This window comes from Daphnia magna, linkage group LG5 (genome assembly GCF_020631705.1).
Source record: "Daphnia magna isolate NIES linkage group LG5, ASM2063170v1.1, whole genome shotgun sequence".
In the NCBI taxonomy this organism is placed as follows: domain Eukaryota; kingdom Metazoa; phylum Arthropoda; class Branchiopoda; order Diplostraca; family Daphniidae; genus Daphnia; species Daphnia magna.
In genome coordinates this window covers 4,603,976-4,624,040 of record NC_059186.1, presented here as the reverse complement: position 1 = coordinate 4,624,040, position 20,065 = coordinate 4,603,976, and the positions used below count along the sequence as shown (strand labels likewise).

The 20,065-nt window shown below is 45.9% G+C and overlaps 15 non-coding genes across 15 annotated transcripts; 4 read left to right on the top strand and 11 right to left on the bottom strand.

Annotated features, from left to right (window-relative positions):
• Nucleotides 1-1,533: 1,533 nt before the first annotated feature.
• Nucleotides 1,534-1,652, bottom strand: Trnal-caa. Its single transcript has 2 exons — nt 1,615-1,652; nt 1,534-1,578 (listed from the first exon to the last, which is right to left on the bottom strand). It is a non-coding gene; the product is annotated as a tRNA-Leu (tRNA).
• A 439-nt stretch (nt 1,653-2,091) lies between these two features.
• Trnae-cuc lies at nt 2,092-2,163 on the top strand. The gene has a single exon. It is a non-coding gene; the product is annotated as a tRNA-Glu (tRNA).
• Nucleotides 2,164-2,395: 232 nt separating this feature from the next.
• Nucleotides 2,396-2,467, bottom strand: Trnag-ucc. Its single transcript has one exon. It is a non-coding gene; the product is annotated as a tRNA-Gly (tRNA).
• A 67-nt stretch (nt 2,468-2,534) lies between these two features.
• Trnal-caa lies at nt 2,535-2,653 on the bottom strand. The gene is made up of 2 exons: nt 2,616-2,653; nt 2,535-2,579 (listed from the first exon to the last, which is right to left on the bottom strand). It is a non-coding gene; the product is annotated as a tRNA-Leu (tRNA).
• A 1,775-nt stretch (nt 2,654-4,428) lies between these two features.
• Trnal-caa lies at nt 4,429-4,547 on the bottom strand. Its single transcript has 2 exons — nt 4,510-4,547; nt 4,429-4,473 (listed from the first exon to the last, which is right to left on the bottom strand). It is a non-coding gene; the product is annotated as a tRNA-Leu (tRNA).
• A 1,775-nt stretch (nt 4,548-6,322) lies between these two features.
• Trnal-caa lies at nt 6,323-6,441 on the bottom strand. The gene is made up of 2 exons: nt 6,404-6,441; nt 6,323-6,367 (listed from the first exon to the last, which is right to left on the bottom strand). It is a non-coding gene; the product is annotated as a tRNA-Leu (tRNA).
• Nucleotides 6,442-6,880: 439 nt separating this feature from the next.
• Trnae-cuc lies at nt 6,881-6,952 on the top strand. Its single transcript has one exon. It is a non-coding gene; the product is annotated as a tRNA-Glu (tRNA).
• A 232-nt stretch (nt 6,953-7,184) lies between these two features.
• Nucleotides 7,185-7,256, bottom strand: Trnag-ucc. Its single transcript has one exon. It is a non-coding gene; the product is annotated as a tRNA-Gly (tRNA).
• Nucleotides 7,257-7,323: 67 nt separating this feature from the next.
• Nucleotides 7,324-7,442, bottom strand: Trnal-caa. Its single transcript has 2 exons — nt 7,405-7,442; nt 7,324-7,368 (listed from the first exon to the last, which is right to left on the bottom strand). It is a non-coding gene; the product is annotated as a tRNA-Leu (tRNA).
• Nucleotides 7,443-15,439: 7,997 nt separating this feature from the next.
• Trnal-caa lies at nt 15,440-15,558 on the bottom strand. The gene is made up of 2 exons: nt 15,521-15,558; nt 15,440-15,484 (listed from the first exon to the last, which is right to left on the bottom strand). It is a non-coding gene; the product is annotated as a tRNA-Leu (tRNA).
• A 1,775-nt stretch (nt 15,559-17,333) lies between these two features.
• Trnal-caa lies at nt 17,334-17,452 on the bottom strand. Its single transcript has 2 exons — nt 17,415-17,452; nt 17,334-17,378 (listed from the first exon to the last, which is right to left on the bottom strand). It is a non-coding gene; the product is annotated as a tRNA-Leu (tRNA).
• A 439-nt stretch (nt 17,453-17,891) lies between these two features.
• On the top strand, nt 17,892-17,963 carry Trnae-cuc. The gene has a single exon. It is a non-coding gene; the product is annotated as a tRNA-Glu (tRNA).
• Nucleotides 17,964-18,194: 231 nt separating this feature from the next.
• On the bottom strand, nt 18,195-18,266 carry Trnag-ucc. The gene has a single exon. It is a non-coding gene; the product is annotated as a tRNA-Gly (tRNA).
• Nucleotides 18,267-18,333: 67 nt separating this feature from the next.
• Nucleotides 18,334-18,452, bottom strand: Trnal-caa. The gene is made up of 2 exons: nt 18,415-18,452; nt 18,334-18,378 (listed from the first exon to the last, which is right to left on the bottom strand). It is a non-coding gene; the product is annotated as a tRNA-Leu (tRNA).
• A 439-nt stretch (nt 18,453-18,891) lies between these two features.
• Trnae-cuc lies at nt 18,892-18,963 on the top strand. The gene has a single exon. It is a non-coding gene; the product is annotated as a tRNA-Glu (tRNA).
• The last annotated feature ends 1,102 nt before the right edge of the window (nt 18,964-20,065 follow it).

Genomic DNA, 20,065 nt, shown 5'->3' with positions numbered 1-20,065 from the left:
TCCGAGCATGGCTTTGTAAAGCAAAGCATGGGTTGTTGAAAAAGTAAAGGGTTAGTTTCAACTAAGCGTTTATCGTAAAAATTATTTTCGGGTCGGGTCCTGAAAGACTGTCTTACCCAACTGGACACTGAGTGTAGGAAGTTTCTAGGCCTTATTTGCAACCTTCCCAATCACGCAACGGTCCCGTTTTTCTACGCGGACCGGCGGGTTGGGGGCCTAGGAACATGCCGCCTCACTGATGATGCCGATATCTGGACCATCGCCAGGGCTGCTCAGCTCCTCACTTGTAGAGACCCTACAGTGAGGAACATATGCCGAGAGCAGCTCCATGACACCATCCGGCGAGGGTTCAGAAACGAGCATCCAGGAGTGTTGCCAGTTGGGGAATATCTTTCGGGATCCGTGGATGGGGGCTCTACAGACTGAGGTACGCGGAGGCAGGGTCCAATCTTTGGACTCTTGCCCGCCAAGCTGCCAAACGACTGGGAGTGCGGATTGATGTATCCGGCGACGAAAATCTAAGAATTGTCGCCGATGACGTCTCCGTAAGCCCAGTCAAGGCAGTCCGCGGACTTCGGAAAGTAGCTCGGCAGCGCTATACCAGGGACCTAATTTCCGACAAGAGCCACCAGGGAGTAGTTGCCACTGGCCTCTCCCTGGAAGACAAGTCGAAAGACATGGCTCGCCTGGTATCCTGCCGTACGCCCCTCTCCTTCCGAGACTGGAGATATCTTCACAGGGCCCGGCTCGACATCCTTCCTCTTCGGGGGCACTCGTGGTTTTGCTCACAGGAGCAAGACACGAGTTGCCGCCGATGCGGAAAGGAAAACGAGACCGGGTTTCATGTGCTTAACCACTGTGAAGAAGGTCTCCAGCTCGCCACCAAGAGGCACAACACCATCCAAGATCTCTTGGAGTCGCTGCTAGTCAAGCAGGGACACGACGTCACGATCAACAATGCCATCCCCGGGCAAAGGTTAAGACCAGATGTTGAATTTCAACTATCCGGTTCCCGGGTGATGGTCGACGTCGTGGTCTGCTATGACCAACCAGGGAGTATGGAGAATGCCTACCAGCGGAAATATGATAAATATTCTTCGCATGGGAGGATTCTCCCCCTGGTTGTCGGGTCTCTTGGATCATGGTACCCCAGGAACGACGAAATCCGTTCGATTCTTGGAATCAACGGAAGATCCTGGGGTGCCTTCCGATTAAAGGCCCGATTGGCAGCGATCCAGGGATCAATGGATATGGTGTGTGCCCATTTCCATCATGGTGCACCAAACCCCGAAGCTGAGGATAACCCCCCTCTTCCCGTAGTAACTCTATACCCAGTAGATTAGTAGACTCTTCCACATTTATTTTATTTATGTAATTTTAGGAATATTTTTAAATGCACCCACCCCATACATGTTTATTCCCCTTCCGGAAACCCCTCCATAAACTAACCACTATACCACCATCGCTTGTTATTATTGTAAGAGACTCGTATGAAAAATCTACTCCGGAAGTACATCTTCCAAGAGAAAAACCTGTCAGGAGTGGGATTTGAACCCACGCCTTCATTGAAGACCAGAATTCTGATGCTTCTCTTGGAGAAGTAAGGTTTTTATCCTTGAGTCTGGCGCCTTAGACCGCTCGGCCATCCTGACTTATTTATATTACTTGTACCATAAGGAATAATTACGCTGTTCATCAACAAACTCAATAAAGCGCTTAACTTTTAATTAATAACGCTTTCCGACAGCAAAGCTTTTGCTTCAGCTATCAGAAGAAGGAGAAGAAGTAGAAGAAGAAGAAGAAGAAGAAGAAGATGGCTGCGGTGGCGGCGGCTTCTACCGTCACACCGGGAACCAGACAATAGAAATACAACAACATCTGGTCTATTAAATGTCCGAGCATGGCTTTGTAAAGCAAAGCATGGGTTGTTGAAAAAGTAAAGGGTTAGTTTCAACTAAGCGTTTATCGTAAAAATTATGATGCCAATCCCATATTGTCTAGTGGTTAGTTTTTATGGAGAGGTTTCCGGAAGGGAAAAATAAGATAAAGATAAAGAAAATAAGTGTTTATCGTAAAAATTATTAACGCTAATCCCATATTGTCTAGTGGTTAGGATACCTGGCTCTCACCCAGGAGGCCCGGGTTCAATTCCCGGTATGGGAATAAACATAAAAAATTTGCCATGTATTGGGAACACATTAATTGCATATATCATATTCATCTCCATTAATACTTCATGTTTCTGACCTGGCCTACCTAGCCTAGGAATCAGACATTTTCCTTGTAGTTTTTTCCATACTTAATTCATTCTTGCTCATGACTGTAATTTTAGACAACAGGTGGCAGACTTCACTCCTAAATATTCATGATTTTCCAAATTAGATAAATAATTTGCTGCGATGACCGAGAATCGAACTCGGGTCGATTGCTTGGAAGGCAACCATGCTAACCACTATACCACCATCGCTTATTATTATTGTAAGAGACTCGTATTAAAAATCTACTCCGGAAGTACATCTTCCAAGAGAAAAACCTGTCAGGAGTGGGATTTGAACCCACGCCTTCATTGAAGACCAGAATTCTGATGCTTCTCTTGGAGAAGTAAGGTTTTTATCCTTGAGTCTGGCGACTTAGACCGCTCGGCCATCCTGACTTATTTATATTACTTGTACCATAAGGAATAATTACGCTGTTCATCAACAAACTCAATAAAGCGCTTAACTTTTAATTAATAACGCTTTCCGACAGCAAAGCTTTTGCTTCAGCTATCAGAAGAAGGAGAAGAAGTAGAAGAAGAAGAAGAAGAAGAAGAAGAGGGCTGCGGTGGCGGCGGCTTCTACCGTCACACCGGGAACCAGACAATAGAAATACAACAACATCTGGTCTATTAAATGTCCGAGCATGGCTTTGTAAAGCAAAGCATGGGTTGTTGAAAAAGTAAAGGGTTAGTTTCAACTAAGCGTTTATCGTACAAATTATTTTCGGGTCGGGTCCTGAAAGACTGTCTTACCCAACTGGACACTGAGTGTAGGAAGTTTCTAGGCCTTATTTGCAACCTTCCCAATCACGCAACGGTCCCGTTTTTCTACGCGGACCGGCGGGTTGGGGGCCTAGGAACATGCCGCCTCACTGATGATGCCGATATCTGGACCATCGCCAGGGCTGCTCAGCTCCTCACTTGTAGAGACCCTACAGTGAGGAACATATGCCGAGAGCAGCTCCATGACACCATCCGGCGAGGGTTCAGAAACGAGCATCCAGGAGTGTTGCCAGTTGGGGAATATCTTTCGGGATCCGTGGATGGGGGGCTCTACAGACTGAGGTACGCGGAGGCAGGGTCCAATCTTTGGACTCTTGCCCGCCAAGCTGCCAAACGACTGGGAGTGCGGATTGATGTATCCGGCGACGAAAATCTAAGAATTGTCGCCGATGACGTCTCCGTAAGCCCAGTCAAGGCAGTCCGCGGACTTCGGAAAGTAGCTCGGCAGCGCTATACCAGGGACCTAATTTCCGACAAGAGCCACCAGGGAGTAGTTGCCACTGGCCTCTCCCTGGAAGACAAGTCGAAAGACATGGCTCGCCTGGTATCCTGCCGTACGCCCCTCTCCTTCCGAGACTGGAGATATCTTCACAGGGCCCGGCTCGACATCCTTCCTCTTCGGGGGCACTCGTGGTTTTGCTCACAGGAGCAAGACACGAGTTGCCGCCGATGCGGAAAGGAAAACGAGACCGGGTTTCATGTGCTTAACCACTGTGAAGAAGGTCTCCAGCTCGCCACCAAGAGGCACAACACCATCCAAGATCTCTTGGAGTCGCTGCTAGTCAAGCAGGGACACGACGTCACGATCAACAATGCCATCCCCGGGCAAAGGTTAAGACCAGATGTTGAATTTCAACTATCCGGTTCCCGGGTGATGGTCGACGTCGTGGTCTGCTATGACCAACCAGGGAGTATGGAGAATGCCTACCAGCGGAAATATGATAAATATTCTTCGCATGGGAGGATTCTCCCCCTGGTTGTCGGGTCTCTTGGATCATGGTACCCCAGGAACGACGAAATCCGTTCGATTCTTGGAATCAACGGAAGATCCTGGGGTGCCTTCCGATTAAAGGCCCGATTGGCAGCGATCCAGGGATCAATGGATATGGTGTGTGCCCATTTCCATCATGGTGCACCAAACCCCGAAGCTGAGGATAACCCCCCTCTTCCCGTAGTAACTCTATACCCAGTAGATTAGTAGACTCTTCCCCATTTATTTTATTTATGTAATTTTAGGAATATTTTTAAATGCACCCACCCCATACATGTTTATTCCCCTTCCGGAAACCCCTCCATAAACTAACCACTATACCACCATCGCTTGTTATTATTGTAAGAGACTCGTATGAAAAATCTACTCCGGAAGTACATCTTCCAAGAGAAAAACCTGTCAGGAGTGGGATTTGAACCCACGCCTTCATTGAAGACCAGAATTCTGATGCTTCTCTTGGAGAAGTAAGGTTTTTATCCTTGAGTCTGGCGCCTTAGACCGCTCGGCCATCCTGACTTATTTATATTACTTGTACCATAAGGAATAATTACGCTGTTCATCAACAAACTCAATAAAGCGCTTAACTTTTAATTAATAACGCTTTCCGACAGCAAAGCTTTTGCTTCAGCTATCAGAAGAAGGAGAAGAAGTAGAAGAAGAAGAAGAAGAAGAAGAAGATGGCTGCGGTGGCGGCGGCTTCTACCGTCACACCGGGAACCAGACAATAGAAATACAACAACATCTGGTCTATTAAATGTCCGAGCATGGCTTTGTAAAGCAAAGCATGGGTTGTTGAAAAAGTAAAGGGTTAGTTTCAACTAAGCGTTTATCGTAAAAATTATTTTCGGGTCGGGTCCTGAAAGACTGTCTTACCCAACTGGACACTGAGTGTAGGAAGTTTCTAGGCCTTATTTGCAACCTTCCCAATCACGCAACGGTCCCGTTTTTCTACGCGGACCGGCGGGTTGGGGGCCTAGGAACATGCCGCCTCACTGATGATGCCGATATCTGGACCATCGCCAGGGCTGCTCAGCTCCTCACTTGTAGAGACCCTACAGTGAGGAACATATGCCGAGAGCAGCTCCATGACACCATCCGGCGAGGGTTCAGAAACGAGCATCCAGGAGTGTTGCCAGTTGGGGAATATCTTTCGGGATCCGTGGATGGGGGGCTCTACAGACTGAGGTACGCGGAGGCAGGGTCCAATCTTTGGACTCTTGCCCGCCAAGCTGCCAAACGACTGGGAGTGCGGATTGATGTATCCGGCGACGAAAATCTAAGAATTGTCGCCGATGACGTCTCCGTAAGCCCAGTCAAGGCAGTCCGCGGACTTCGGAAAGTAGCTCGGCAGCGCTATACCAGGGACCTAATTTCCGACAAAAGCCACCAGGGAGTAGTTGCCACTGGCCTCTCCCTGGAAGACAAGTCGAAAGACATGGCTCGCCTGGTATCCTGCCGTACGCCCCTCTCCTTCCGAGACTGGAGATATCTTCACAGGGCCCGGCTCGACATCCTTCCTCTTCGGGGGCACTCGTGGTTTTGCTCACAGGAGCAAGACACGAGTTGCCGCCGATGCGGAAAGGAAAACGAGACCGGGTTTCATGTGCTTAACCACTGTGAAGAAGGTCTCCAGCTCGCCACCAAGAGGCACAACACCATCCAAGATCTCTTGGAGTCGCTGCTAGTCAAGCAGGGACACGACGTCACGATCAACAATGCCATCCCCGGGCAAAGGTTAAGACCAGATGTTGAATTTCAACTATCCGGTTCCCGGGTGATGGTCGACGTCGTGGTCTGCTATGACCAACCAGGGAGTATGGAGAATGCCTACCAGCGGAAATATGATAAATATTCTTCGCATGGGAGGATTCTCCCCCTGGTTGTCGGGTCTCTTGGATCATGGTACCCCAGGAACGACGAAATCCGTTCGATTCTTGGAATCAACGGAAGATCCTGGGGTGCCTTCCGATTAAAGGCCCGATTGGCAGCGATCCAGGGATCAATGGATATGGTGTGTGCCCATTTCCATCATGGTGCACCAAACCCCGAAGCTGAGGATAACCCCCCTCTTCCCGTAGTAACTCTATACCCAGTAGATTAGTAGACTCTTCCCCATTTATTTTATTTATGTAATTTTAGGAATATTTTGAAATGCACCCACCCCATACATGTTTATTCCCCTTCCGGAAACCCCTCCATAAACTAACCACTATACCACCATCGCTTGTTATTATTGTAAGAGACTCGTATGAAAAATCTACTCCGGAAGTACATCTTCCAAGAGAAAAACCTGTCAGGAGTGGGATTTGAACCCACGCCTTCATTGAAGACCAGAATTCTGATGCTTCTCTTGGAGAAGTAAGGTTTTTATCCTTGAGTCTGGCGCCTTAGACCGCTCGGCCATCCTGACTTATTTATATTACTTGTACCATAAGGAATAATTACGCTGTTCATCAACAAACTCAATAAAGCGCTTAACTTTTAATTAATAACGCTTTCCGACAGCAAAGCTTTTGCTTCAGCTATCAGAAGAAGGAGAAGAAGTAGAAGAAGAAGAAGAAGAAGAAGAAGATGGCTGCGGTGGCGGCGGCTTCTACCGTCACACCGGGAACCAGACAATAGAAATACAACAACATCTGGTCTATTAAATGTCCGAGCATGGCTTTGTAAAGCAAAGCATGGGTTGTTGAAAAAGTAAAGGGTTAGTTTCAACTAAGCGTTTATCGTAAAAATTATGATGCCAATCCCATATTGTCTAGTGGTTAGTTTTTATGGAGAGGTTTCCGGAAGGGAAAAATAAGATAAAGATAAAGAAAATAAGTGTTTATCGTAAAAATTATTAACGCTAATCCCATATTGTCTAGTGGTTAGGATACCTGGCTCTCACCCAGGAGGCCCGGGTTCAATTCCCGGTATGGGAATAAACATAAAAAATTTGCCATGTATTGGGAACACATTAATTGCATATATCATATTCATCTCCATTAATACTTCATGTTTCTGACCTGGCCTACCTAGCCTAGGAATCAGACATTTTCCTTGTAGTTTTTTCCATACTTAATTCATTCTTGCTCATGACTGTAATTTTAGACAACAGGTGGCAGACTTCACTCCTAAATATTCATGATTTTCCAAATTAGATAAATAATTTGCTGCGATGACCGAGAATCGAACTCGGGTCGATTGCTTGGAAGGCAACCATGCTAACCACTATACCACCATCGCTTGTTATTATTGTAAGAGACTCGTATGAAAAATCTACTCCGGAAGTACATCTTCCAAGAGAAAAACCTGTCAGGAGTGGGATTTGAACCCACGCCTTCATTGAAGACCAGAATTCTGATGCTTCTCTTGGAGAAGTAAGGTTTTTATCCTTGAGTCTGGCGCCTTAGACCGCTCGGCCATCCTGACTTATTTATATTACTTGTACCATAAGGAATAATTACGCTGTTCATCAACAAACTCAATAAAGCGCTTAACTTTTAATTAATAACGCTTTCCGACAGCAAAGCTTTTGCTTCAGCCATCAGAAGAAGGAGAAGAAGTAGAAGAAGAAGAAGAAGAAAAAGAAGATGGCTGCGGTGGCGGCGGCTTCTACCGTCACACCGGGAACCAGACAATAGAAATACAACAACATCTGGTCTATTAAATGTCCGAGCATGGCTTTGTAAAGCAAAGCATGGGTTGTTGAAAAAGTAAAGGGTTAGTTTCAACTAAGCGTTTATCTTAAAAATTTTTTTCGGGTCGGGTCCTGAAAGACTGTCTTACCCAACTGGACACTGAGTGTAGGAAGTTTCTAGGCCTTATTTGCAACCTTCCCAATCACGCAACGGTCCCGTTTTTCTACGCGGACCGGCGGGTTGGGGGCCTAGGAACATGCCGCCTCACTGATGATGCCGATATCTGGACCATCGCCAGGGCTGCTCAGCTCCTCACTTGTAGAGACCCTACAGTGAGGAACATATTGTGACGGGGAAAAGGGCTTGGGGACGTCGAGGTACGAAATAAGATCACTTGCGACGGTGTTTAGAGGAGAACGGAGTGTATTTGGCAGGAACAATCTAAGGAAACTTGGTAGAAAAGACTGAGCCCCGAACCTACTTAGGCTCGGGGTATTTAAAGGCAAGGGTCACCCTGTTACCGGGTGACGCCGGAAGAATCTTAGGGAAAGATGGTCATCTAGATAACACCTAAATGACCGCTACGAACGGTCTAACCCGTTTCTAGGGTAACGTAGAAAGTACATACGGAAGAAGTAGTTAAGATGGTCAAGTAGATAATTCTACTTGACCTTACAGTCTAGGACGCAAGAAGAGTTTCACGTGGAATCCATTAACACGTGTGTGTCCTTGGATTCCACGTGACAGATCCCCCCCACGAAGAGGCCATCGACCCGATAGGCCAATTCAACACGAAATAATCAGTTGTCCTCTTCCAGCGTCGGGGGTCTAGTGGGCCGTACGGGATGATAATCGGCGATTTCGTAAACTCCGCTGCTTTGGCGAAGATGGTTCATCACCCGGCGAGACAGGAGGAGCGTGAAGACAGTCAGCCCACCTAAACCGAGGGTTAAGAGAGTAGACGCTACCACCCATTCATAAGGGTAAGCGCATTGATGGATGGCCGTTGGACTGGAAGAGTCCAGCAAACGCACAATTTGGTCATGCGTCATTGATGCTTTCACTTCCACAGCTGCCTGTTGTAACAATAATTCACTCATGCGAGTTAAATGAGAGATGTTGGTAGCCGGGAATGGGATTACGGTTGCGGCTTTATTATACGTGATATTGGGACGAAAGTCTGGTAAGTTCGGAATTTGGAGTGTGATAGCTGTGGACACCGTGGAACCTTCCAAACTGGCTGGAAAAATCCAGTGATCGGTTCTGGCCGTGCAACCCGGGGGAACCTCGAAGTATCCAATAGGAGGTAACTGTAATCTTTGCGGGGGAGGTCGTTTGTTATCCGGAGGACAGGAGAACACCACACTATGAGGGTTTACGGCCGAAAAGGCCCATTGGTTTTGGCCTAAATATGCCACTTCCGAACCATTCCACTGTACGAATTGAGATTGACAGTAAGAACCAATTTGTGACACGTCATTCGTAAATAAGGCAACAGCACAGGATTTACGGGCCCCTCGTTTGGAGAATCCAGTATGGGAAGCGCAAAGTTGTTTGTCAAGTTGACGGCAATTTAAAATTTCTATACTGGATAGTTCGATGAACGTATCAAGATCTGGCGCAACAGCCAAAAAATCCGGAATGTTGGTAAAACACACCCCGTGTGAACCGTTTTTTGTTGGTTTAGGAAGGGAAATGATCTGAAACAGATTGAAGTGTTGAGCATGGTCATAGATAGGAATTTCGATGAACAGGCGAAAATGATTATTAACGACTGCCACTGACACTCGTGCTTCGCGATAGACCACCCATAAATCTTCGGATGGAATCGCCCAGCCCAATGGGAGGTTAATATTGATGTCAGCTATTACCGTTTGAAGCATCGTTGGTGAAAACATTTGTGGCGAGAGTCGTCCATTGGCCAACGCAGATAACCCGATTTCCCATGATTCAATTTGTTGCTGTAGCCACCCTAAAATGTGTTCCATGGTTGCAAATGTCGCGTCTAATTCTGCGAAGTATTGCGTCTGTTGAACATGAATCAGTTCGTAAGACTTAATGTAGTCCATGATGTAATCTACTCTTTGTGTTAAAATCTCCGACTGATGTTGTAGCTCTGTCAGAAGAGCCAAGTTGGATCGTGTGATTTGTAGGGTCTCGTTGATAATTGACGCATGTTGATCCAGCAGGTGTATTACGGTTTTATCCGAATTCGTCAAAGCTTCGATACGGGAATTGAGGTCTTGGAGATCGGCTTGAGTCGATACTCCGAATAGCCATTTCAACGTAGAGCCGCCCAGGTCCAGAAAACCCCGTTTTGGCCGCCGTGCCCCCGATAATGTGAGAGCACATGTTGCGAGACGAGTTTTGGAATCATTCAATGTCCGACCCATTAATCGTACTTGGTTATCAATTTTATTGGCAGCCATAAAGCTGGTGGTGTCCCTCCATGCTGTACGGACGTCGTCTTTTTCAAATTTGGTGCCATCCATGTGATGAGCGTGTGCTACTCGAGAGAGTTTCGCCAGATGGTCTTCTACTGCTGCAATTGCTGTTTCGGCGTCATGGAGCAGGACGTCCGTAACTACCGTCCAGGAAGATTCGCTGAAAGAAATGCTAGGCTGTTCTTTAAAGATTACCGTATCCCGGATTATAATGCCATCTTTCGACGGCAGCGCGTTACAAATCTTCAGCAACAGAAGATAGATGAGTCCAGCCATGAAAAGATTTGGTTTGCGCCGGATACGTGGGGGCAAGTCAGGATTAATGCTGGTTTCGAGACTGGTCTCTGACATGTTCTTCTCCAACGGTAGGGTACCATTTGAGACAACTTGATTCGCTCCATCGAACGAGTCAGGGTGATCACTAACTACCACGTCGTCCGTATAAGGTTGGAGAGTCCCTAGAGTAGAATGTTTGTTTAACCAATCCGGAACGGCGGAAATGTTGGCCACTGGGAGCGATCGTGTTGCGTTAAACAGCACTGCATGACCCACCGACAGTGATTTAGTTGATAGCAACTTTTCCGACGAGGTAAACGGAGAAACCCCGGGAAACTGAGTGTCCCCAGTCGTAAGAATCGGTACGACCGAAAATGCCGGAATTATACACCTTTCCAGTGACCAAAGTTTAGTGTGTTGAACGGGCGGTTCCGGACAATTCAACGCAAAAGATGGCAGGTTCCCAAAAATAACGTGTGCTTGTTCGCCGGTGTAATCCACATGAAGGTGTCCAAATTGTCGCAAAAAGTCGTTTCCCATTAAAAACTCAATCTCATTCATGGGCAAAACTACTGCTGTTCCCGAAACCGTTTTATTGCGATATGTGATGGAAATCTGTGCCCCCCTAATGGTACAGCACGGGTTCCATTTGCTAGGACAATGGCCGGTCCGTGCCATTCTTGTAGGAGGTAGCCAGTACGATGTAAAAGTGTTGGAGACATAACGCTAATCGCTGCACCAGTGTCAACCACCGCATTGGTAGTCACTGGCCCACACGTTACAATTTCTTTAATTAAGCAGGACGTATCTGACCTCCAAGCTCCGTTGCCCTCCTGGTGATGGCAGGTGTTAGGTTGCGGAACCGTTGGTGGAACAAGATCACCATCGGTCTCTTGTTGAAGATAGTGATCCGGAAAAGGAAAATCGACGTGAAGAACTGGATAAGCTGAATAATTTTGTGAATCCCCAGACGGCATCGTTTGAATATTATTAACTGGCCGTTGTTGTACATTATTTCGTGGGCCTGAAAGTCCTTGCTGGTTATTGTTAACTGGTTGTTCTTGTCTGTTGTTTTGTTGAAATCGGAAATCCTGTCCTCGATAATATGAGGAAGATGGGTTTTGGAAGCAACGTGAATCCGTATGTCCCTCCTTTGAACAAAAACCGCAAATGAAACGTCCTTCCACGGTCCTTCTATTGCGACCCGACTGATTCCAAATAGGTGCTCCCGAAGCGTTGAGCCCTCGCGGTAAAACGGCTGTCTGAGGGTGATTGAGCTGTTCAATAGTTTGTTGAAGACCGGTTAACAATCCCGCTAATTCCTTGACCAGCTTCGTCGACGCCGCTGCTGACGAAATAGGGACGTCTGGAGTCACGGCCAACAGCGATTGTGATAGAACTTTTCGATTAACTAAACTGCTGGCCTCCGCGTGTAATTTGGCTACGTCCAGGAATTCCGTTGTTGATGCTGGTTGTAGGGGATAGATCTTTTGTAATAATGTTGGTTTCAATCCACGATACAAGTGTTGAAGCTGCTGCTCCTGCGACATAGTCGGATTGACTATGCGACACATGTTTATTATGTCGTAAAAATATGCCACTACGTCTTCCTCATTTCCTTGTTCCCTCTGTCTGAGTTTGCTCTCCTGTACTAGTGAAAAATTTGCTTGTCGGAAAGCCGTCGAAAATTGCGATTTTAGACCGGTAGCCGCCGGTAGGTTGGGTAATGTGGGATCCGTTGGGTCTGGACGTACCGGTAGATCGTCCCAATGATTCGGATGAGTATGCACGAGGAACCATTTACGAGCTGGCCCTTCTAGATACATCACGAAATTTCTCGCTTGATCAGCATCTGACCACCGATTATATGCCGCGGCTAATTCAAACCGTTCTAGCCAATCCACTGCGTCTTCTTCCGGCGAGGCTGAAAAAACGGGGGGTGCGATGAATTTTTGAACGCTTGCCGCCATGTTTGCCAAAGGGAATATACGTAAAGGGGGCGGTAGGGAAGGTCTAATAGTCGAGGAATCGTTGTCGGAATCCGCTGATGAACTGTCTGAAGAATCCTCGTTAGTGCCGTGCTGTATTGCCCACGAAGCCTCTATTGAGAAAGTAGAACTAAAGGAAGACGGCGTCTGAGGTGTGGCCCGTGCAACTGTTTGCTCCGTATCCGTGTCTGCGTCTCCCAGTTGTGGACGTCGGGATGAAAAACAAAGTTCAGGATGTAGTCGCCGGCTGGGGGACCGTCCACACGTTGGATAGCGTGAAGATCGTTTTTTTATTTCACTCATGTATAACACCTCACCAGAACATACCCGTTGGGGATACCACTTCTCCAAGTTCACGAAAAGTAGACCCGAGAAAAACACACAGAAAATACGTAGTTTTCACAAATTGATCGGAGAGATAAAGGAACAAAGTACATGAAACGAAAAACGATTTTAACGAGGTGAAATTACCCACGGGTTGAATAAGGAATATGAACGGGACTCAGCGAAAGATAAATTAAATGGGGTGAACGGGAATACAAGTTGGGTAAAAAAAAAAAAATATGAACGGGGCTCAACCAAAGACGGTTTAAACGAGGTAAAACGGGGTACGGGTTGAATAGAAAAAAAAAAAAAATACAAAAATACGAACGGGGCTCAACGAAAGAAGATTTAAACGGGGTAAAACGAGATACGGGTTGAGTAAAAAATGCGAACGGGGCTCAACGAAAGACGTTTTAAACGGGGTAAGACGAGATACGGGTTGAGTGAAAAATACGAACGGGGCTCAACGAAAGACGATTTAAACGGGGTAGAACGGGGTACGGGTTGAGTAAAAAATAATTAAAAAAAATAAAAAATACGAACGGGGCTCAACGAAAGAAGATTTAAACGAGGTAAAACGAGATACGGGTTGAGTGAAAAATACGAACGGGGCTCAACGAAATACGATTTAAACGGGACAAAACGAGATACGGGTTGAGTGAAAAATACGAACGGGGCTCAACGAAAGACTATTTAAACGGGGTAAAACGGGTACGGGTTGAGTAAAAAATAGTAATAAAAAAAAATAAAAAATACGAACGAGGCTCAACGAACGAAGGTTTAGACGAGGTAAAACGAGATACGGGTTGAGTGAAAAATACGAACGGGGCTCAACGAAAGACGGTTTAAAACGGGGTAAAACTGGGTACGGGTTGAGTAAAAAAAATAAAATAAAAAATACGAACGGGGCTCAACGAAAGAAGATTTAAACGGGGTAATACAATAACTTGCTATAAGGAGTAAACGGACTGGAAGGAAGAATTTCTACGAAAGAAGAAACAGAACGAGAGAGCCGGATGAAGGAAGCGAAAGGGAATATGAAACTCCCCCCCGGGGGAAAAAATCACAAGAAGACGAACGATGAAAAAGAAAACAAAGCAAAAATAAATGCGACCTGTATCTCCACCAATTGTGACGGGGAAAAGGGCTTGGGGACGTCGAGGTACGAAATAAGATCACTTGCGACGGTGTTTAGAGGAGAACGGAGTGTATTTGGCAGGAACAATCTAAGGAAACTTGGTAGAAAAGACTGAGCCCCGAACCTACTTAGGCTCGGGGTATTTAAAGGCAAGGGTCACCCTGTTACCGGGTGACGCCGGAAGAATCTTAGGGAAAGATGGTCATCTAGATAACACCTAAATGACCGCTACGAACGGTCTAACCCGTTTCTAGGGTAACGTAGAAAGTACATACGGAAGAAGTAGTTAAGATGGTCAAGTAGATAATTCTACTTGACCTTACAGTCTAGGACGCAAGAAGAGTTTCACGTGGAATCCATTAACACGTGTGTGTCCTTGGATTCCACGTGACAATATGCCGAGAGCAGCTCCATGACACCATCCGGCGAGGGTTCAGAAACGAGCATCCAGGAGTGTTGCCAGTTGGGGAATATCTTTCGGGATCCGTGGATGGGGGGCTCTACAGACTGAGGTACGCGGAGGCAGGGTCCAATCTTTGGACTCTTGCCCGCCAAGCTGCCAAACGACTGGGAGTGCGGATTGATGTATCCGGCGACGAAAATCTAAGAATTGTCGCCGATGACGTCTCCGTAAGCCCAGTCAAGGCAGTCCGCGGACTTCGGAAAGTAGCTCGGCAGCGCTATACCAGGGAGCTAATTTCCGACAAGAGCCACCAGGGAGTAGTTGCCACTGGCCTCTCCCTGGAAGACAAGTCGAAAGACATGGCTCGCCTGGTATCCTGCCGTACGCCCCTCTGCTTCCGAGACTGGAGATATCTTCACAGGGCCCGGCTCGACATCCTTCCTCTTCGGGGGCACTCGTGGTTTTGCTCACAGGAGCAAGACACGAGTTGCCGCCGATGCGGAAAGGAAAACGAGACCGGGTTTCATGTGCTTAACCACTGTGAAGAAGGTCTCCAGCTCGCCACCAAGAGGCACAACACCATCCAAGATCTCTTGGAGTCGCTGCTAGTCAAGCAGGGACACGACGTCACGATCAACAATGCCACCCCCTGGCAAAGGTTAAGACCAGATGTTGAATTTCAACTATCCGGTTCCCGGGTGATGGTCGACGTCGTGGTCTGCTATGACCAACCAGGGAGTATGGAGAATGCCTACCAGCGGAAATATGATAAATATTCTTCGCATGGGAGGATTCTCCCCCTGGTTGTCGGGTCTCTTGGATCATGGTACCCCAGGAACGACGAAATCCGTTCGATTCTTGGAATCAACGGAAGATCCTGGGGTGTCTTCCGATTCAAGGCCCGATTGGCAGCGATCCAGGGATCAATGGATATGGTGTGTGCCCATTTCCATCATGGTGCACCAAACCCCGAAGCTGAGGATAACCCCCCTCTTCCCGTAGTAACTCTATACCCAGTAGATTAGTAGACTCTTCCCCATTTATTTTATTTATGTAATTTTAGGAATATTTTTAAATGCACCCACCCCATACATGTTTATTCCCCTTCCGGAAACCCCTCCATAAACTAACCACTATACCACCATCGCTTGTTATTATTGTAAGAGACTCGTATGAAAAATCTACTCCGGAAGTACATCTTCCAAGAGAAAAACCTGTCAGGAGTGGGATTTGAACCCACGCCTTCATTGAAGACCAGAATTCTGATGCTTCTCTTGGAGAAGTAAGGTTTTTATCCTTGAGTCTGGCGCCTTAGACCGCTCGGCCATCCTGACTTATTTATATTACTTGTACCATAAGGAATAATTACGCTGTTCATCAACAAACTCAATAAAGCGCTTAACTTTTAATTAATAACGCTTTCCGACAGCAAAGCTTTTGCTTCAGCTATCAGAAGAAGGAGAAGAAGTAGAAGAAGAAGAAGAAGAAGAAGAAGATGGCTGCGGTGGCGGCGGCTTCTACCGTCACACCGGGAACCAGACAATAGAAATACAACAACATCTGGTCTATTAAATGTCCGAGCATGGCTTTGTAAAGCAAAGCATGGGTTGTTGAAAAAGTAAAGGGTTAGTTTCAACTAAGCGTTTATCGTAAAAATTATTTTCGGGTCGGGTCCTGAAAGACTGTCTTACCCAACTGGACACTGAGTGTAGGAAGTTTCTAGGCCTTATTTGCAACCTTCCCAATCACGCAACGGTCCCGTTTTTCTACGCGGACCGGCGGGTTGGGGGCCTAGGAACATGCCGCCTCACTGATGATGCCGATATCTGGACCATCGCCAGGGCTGCTCAGCTCCTCACTTGTAGAGACCCTACAGTGAGGAACATATGCCGAGAGCAGCTCCATGACACCATCCGGCGAGGGTTCAGAAACGAGCATCCAGGAGTGTTGCCAGTTGGGGAATATCTTTCGGGATCCGTGGATGGGGGGCTCTACAGACTGAGGTACGCGGAGGCAGGGTCCAATCTTTGGACTCTTGCCCGCCAAGCTGCCAAACGACTGGGAGTGCGGATTGATGTATCCGGCGACGAAAATCTAAGAATTGTCGCCGATGACGTCTCCGTAAGCCCAGTCAAGGCAGTCCGCGGACTTCGGAAAGTAGCTCGGCAGCGCTATACCAGGGACCTAATTTCCGACAAGAGCCACCAGGGAGTAGTTGCCACTGGCCTCTCCCTGGAAGACAAGTCGAAAGACATGGCTCGCCTGGTATCCTGCCGTACGCCCCTCTCCTTCCGAGACTGGAGATATCTTCACAGGGCCCGGCTCGACATCCTTCCTCTTCGGGGGCACTCGTGGTTTTGCTCACAGGAGCAAGACACGAGTTGCCGCCGATGCGGAAAGGAAAACGAGACCGGGTTTCATGTGCTTAACCACTGTGAAGAAGGTCTCCAGCTCGCCACCAAGAGGCACAACACCATCCAAGATCTCTTGGAGTCGCTGCTAGTCAAGCAGGGACACGACGTCACGATCAACAATGCCATCCCCGGGCAAAGGTTAAGACCAGATGTTGAATTTCAACTATCCGGTTCCCGGGTGATGGTCGACGTCGTGGTCTGCTATGACCAACCAGGGAGTATGGAGAATGCCTACCAGCGGAAATATGATAAATATTCTTCGCATGGGAGGATTCTCCCCCTGGTTGTCGGGTCTCTTGGATCATGGTACCCCAGGAACGACGAAATCCGTTCGATTCTTGGAATCAACGGAAGATCCTGGGGTGCCTTCCGATTCAAGGCCCGATTGGCAGCGATCCAGGGATCAATGGATATGGTGTGTGCCCATTTCCATCATGGTGCACCAAACCCCGAAGCTGAGGATAACCCCCCTCTTCCCGTAGTAACTCTATACCCAGTAGATTAGTAGACTCTTCCCCATTTATTTTATTTATGTAATTTTAGGAATATTTTGAAATGCACCCACCCCATACATGTTTATTCCCCTTCCGGAAACCCCTCCATAAACTAACCACTATACCACCATCGCTTGTTATTATTGTAAGAGACTCGTATGAAAAATCTACTCCGGAAGTACATCTTCCAAGAGAAAAACCTGTCAGGAGTGGGATTTGAAGCCACGCCTTCATTGAAGACCAGAATTCTGATGCTTCTCTTGGAGAAGTAAGGTTTTTATCCTTGAGTCTGGCGCCTTAGACCGCTCGGCCATCCTGACTTATTTATATTACTTGTACCATAAGGAATAATTACGCTGTTCATCAACAAACTCAATAAAGCGCTTAACTTTTAATTAATAACGCTTTCCGACAGCAAAGCTTTTGCTTCAGCTATCAGAAGAAGGAGAAGAAGTAGAAGAAGAAGAAGAAGAAGAAGAAGATGGCTGCGGTGGCGGCGGCTTCTACCGTCACACCGGGAACCAGACAATAGAAATACAACAACATCTGGTCTATTAAATGTCCGAGCATGGCTTTGTAAAGCAAAGCATGGGTTGTTGAAAAAGTAAAGGGTTAGTTTCAACTAAGCGTTTATCGTAAAAATTATGATGCCAATCCCATATTGTCTAGTGGTTAGTTTTTATGGAGAGGTTTCCGGAAGGGAAAAATAAGATAAAGATAAAGAAAATAAGTGTTTATCGTAAAAATTATTAACGCTAATCCCATATTGTCTAGTGGTTAGGATACCTGGCTCTCACCCAGGAGGCCCGGGTTCAATTCCCGGTATGGGAATAAACATAAAAAATTTGCCATGTATTGGGAACACATTAATTGCATATATCATATTCATCTCCATTAATACTTCATGTTTCTGACCTGGCCTACCTAGCCTAGGAATCAGACATTTTCCTTGTAGTTTTTCCATACTTAATTCATTCTTGCTCATGACTGTAATTTTAGACAACAGGTGGCAGACTTCACTGCTAAATATTCATGATTTTCCAAATTAGATAAATAATTTGCTGCGATGACCGAGAATCGAACTCGGGTCGATTGCTTGGAAGGCAACCATGCTAACCACTATACCACCATCGCTTGTTATTATTGTAAGAGACTCGTATGAAAAATCTACTCCGGAAGTACATCTTCCAAGAGAAAAACCTGTCAGGAGTGGGATTTGAAGCCACGCCTTCATTGAAGACCAGAATTCTGATGCTTCTCTTGGAGAAGTAAGGTTTTTATCCTTGAGTCTGGCGCCTTAGACCGCTCGGCCATCCTGACTTATTTATATTACTTGTACCATAAGGAATAATTACGCTGTTCATCAACAAACTCAATAAAGCGCTTAACTTTTAATTAATAACGCTTTCCGACAGCAAAGCTTTTGCTTCAGCTATCAGAAGAAGGAGAAGAAGTAGAAGAAGAAGAAGAAGAAGAAGAAGATGGCTGCGGTGGCGGCGGCTTCTACCGTCACACCGGGAACCAGACAATAGAAATACAACAACATCTGGTCTATTAAATGTCCGAGCATGGCTTTGTAAAGCAAAGCATGGGTTGTTGAAAAAGTAAAGGGTTAGTTTCAACTAAGCGTTTATCGTAAAAATTATGATGCCAATCCCATATTGTCTAGTGGTTAGTTTTTATGGAGAGGTTTCCGGAAGGGAAAAATAAGATAAAGATAAAGAAAATAAGTGTTTATCGTAAAAATTATTAACGCTAATCCCATATTGTCTAGTGGTTAGGATACCTGGCTCTCACCCAGGAGGCCCGGGTTTAATTCCCGGTATGGGAATAAACATAAAAAATTTGCCATGTATTGGGAACACATTAATTGCATATATCATATTCATCTCCATTAATACTTCATGTTTCTGACCTGGGGTCGTATTCCGAACGGCGACTTGAACTTAAGGAAAACTTGACTTGAAACAATCTAAGTTAAGTCCGAGTTAAGTCAAGTTTTGAGCTAAAGTTAGAAACTTTCAATCTCAAGTCAAGGTGTTATTCCGAACACAAAAAGATGAAGTTTTTCCAAAGACTTAACTTAGATTTTTTATTTAGCTTTAAAATGCAACTTGACTTGAAATTGGCAACTCAGCCAATGGCAGAGGACGTTGCTCAAAATTCTTCTCGTGGTTGCAGACGAATTTTAAGTGTCTAAGTCATAGCAAAAAGAAGTTGGAACTTGTACGCAAAGTGACTCAAAATTGCTGTGATTGTACTTTTGTTTACATAGTTGTTTTTAAAATGAGTCAAATATTAATTTAATTTATTATTAATTTAGTTTAAAATGAGTAAAATACCGGCAATAAGTGCTGAAAAATAAAAATTTTGTAAAAGGGGAATTAATTCTGCATTAATTTTTGTGCGATAAAACCTGTGATTAATTCTATAGAAGGTCGATCGAACCTAAAAGTCGCCATTAATTTGTCAGCAGAAAAATAACTTAGAATATCTTTCCTTGTACGATAAAATGGAATAAGACGACGCTTTTTGGCTCGGCGATTTTCGGCTCGCAATTCATTATCACTCCCCGTAGATAAATCGTCAAAATTATCAGTTAAATTACCCATATCCTCTAAGAATTCATCAATGACGTCATTACAATAATCGGCCATTGTGTAAACAAACGCAACGCCACTGCCTATTCTCACCGCTACTTATAGAACTTAAGCCCGTAAGTCAGTTTCAAGGCACCTAAAAGGTACCTTGAGATTCGAGAGACTTAACTTAGTTTTAATGCTCGACTTTTGAGTTTTCAAGTCCAAGTTTCTTACTTGAATTGAAATTTTTTGGTTCGGAATTAAACTTCGGTTAAAGTCTGAAAATTTTTTCAAGTCAAGTAGGAAAAACGCCTAAGTCAAGTCCAAGTCAAGTCTAAGTCGACGTTCGGA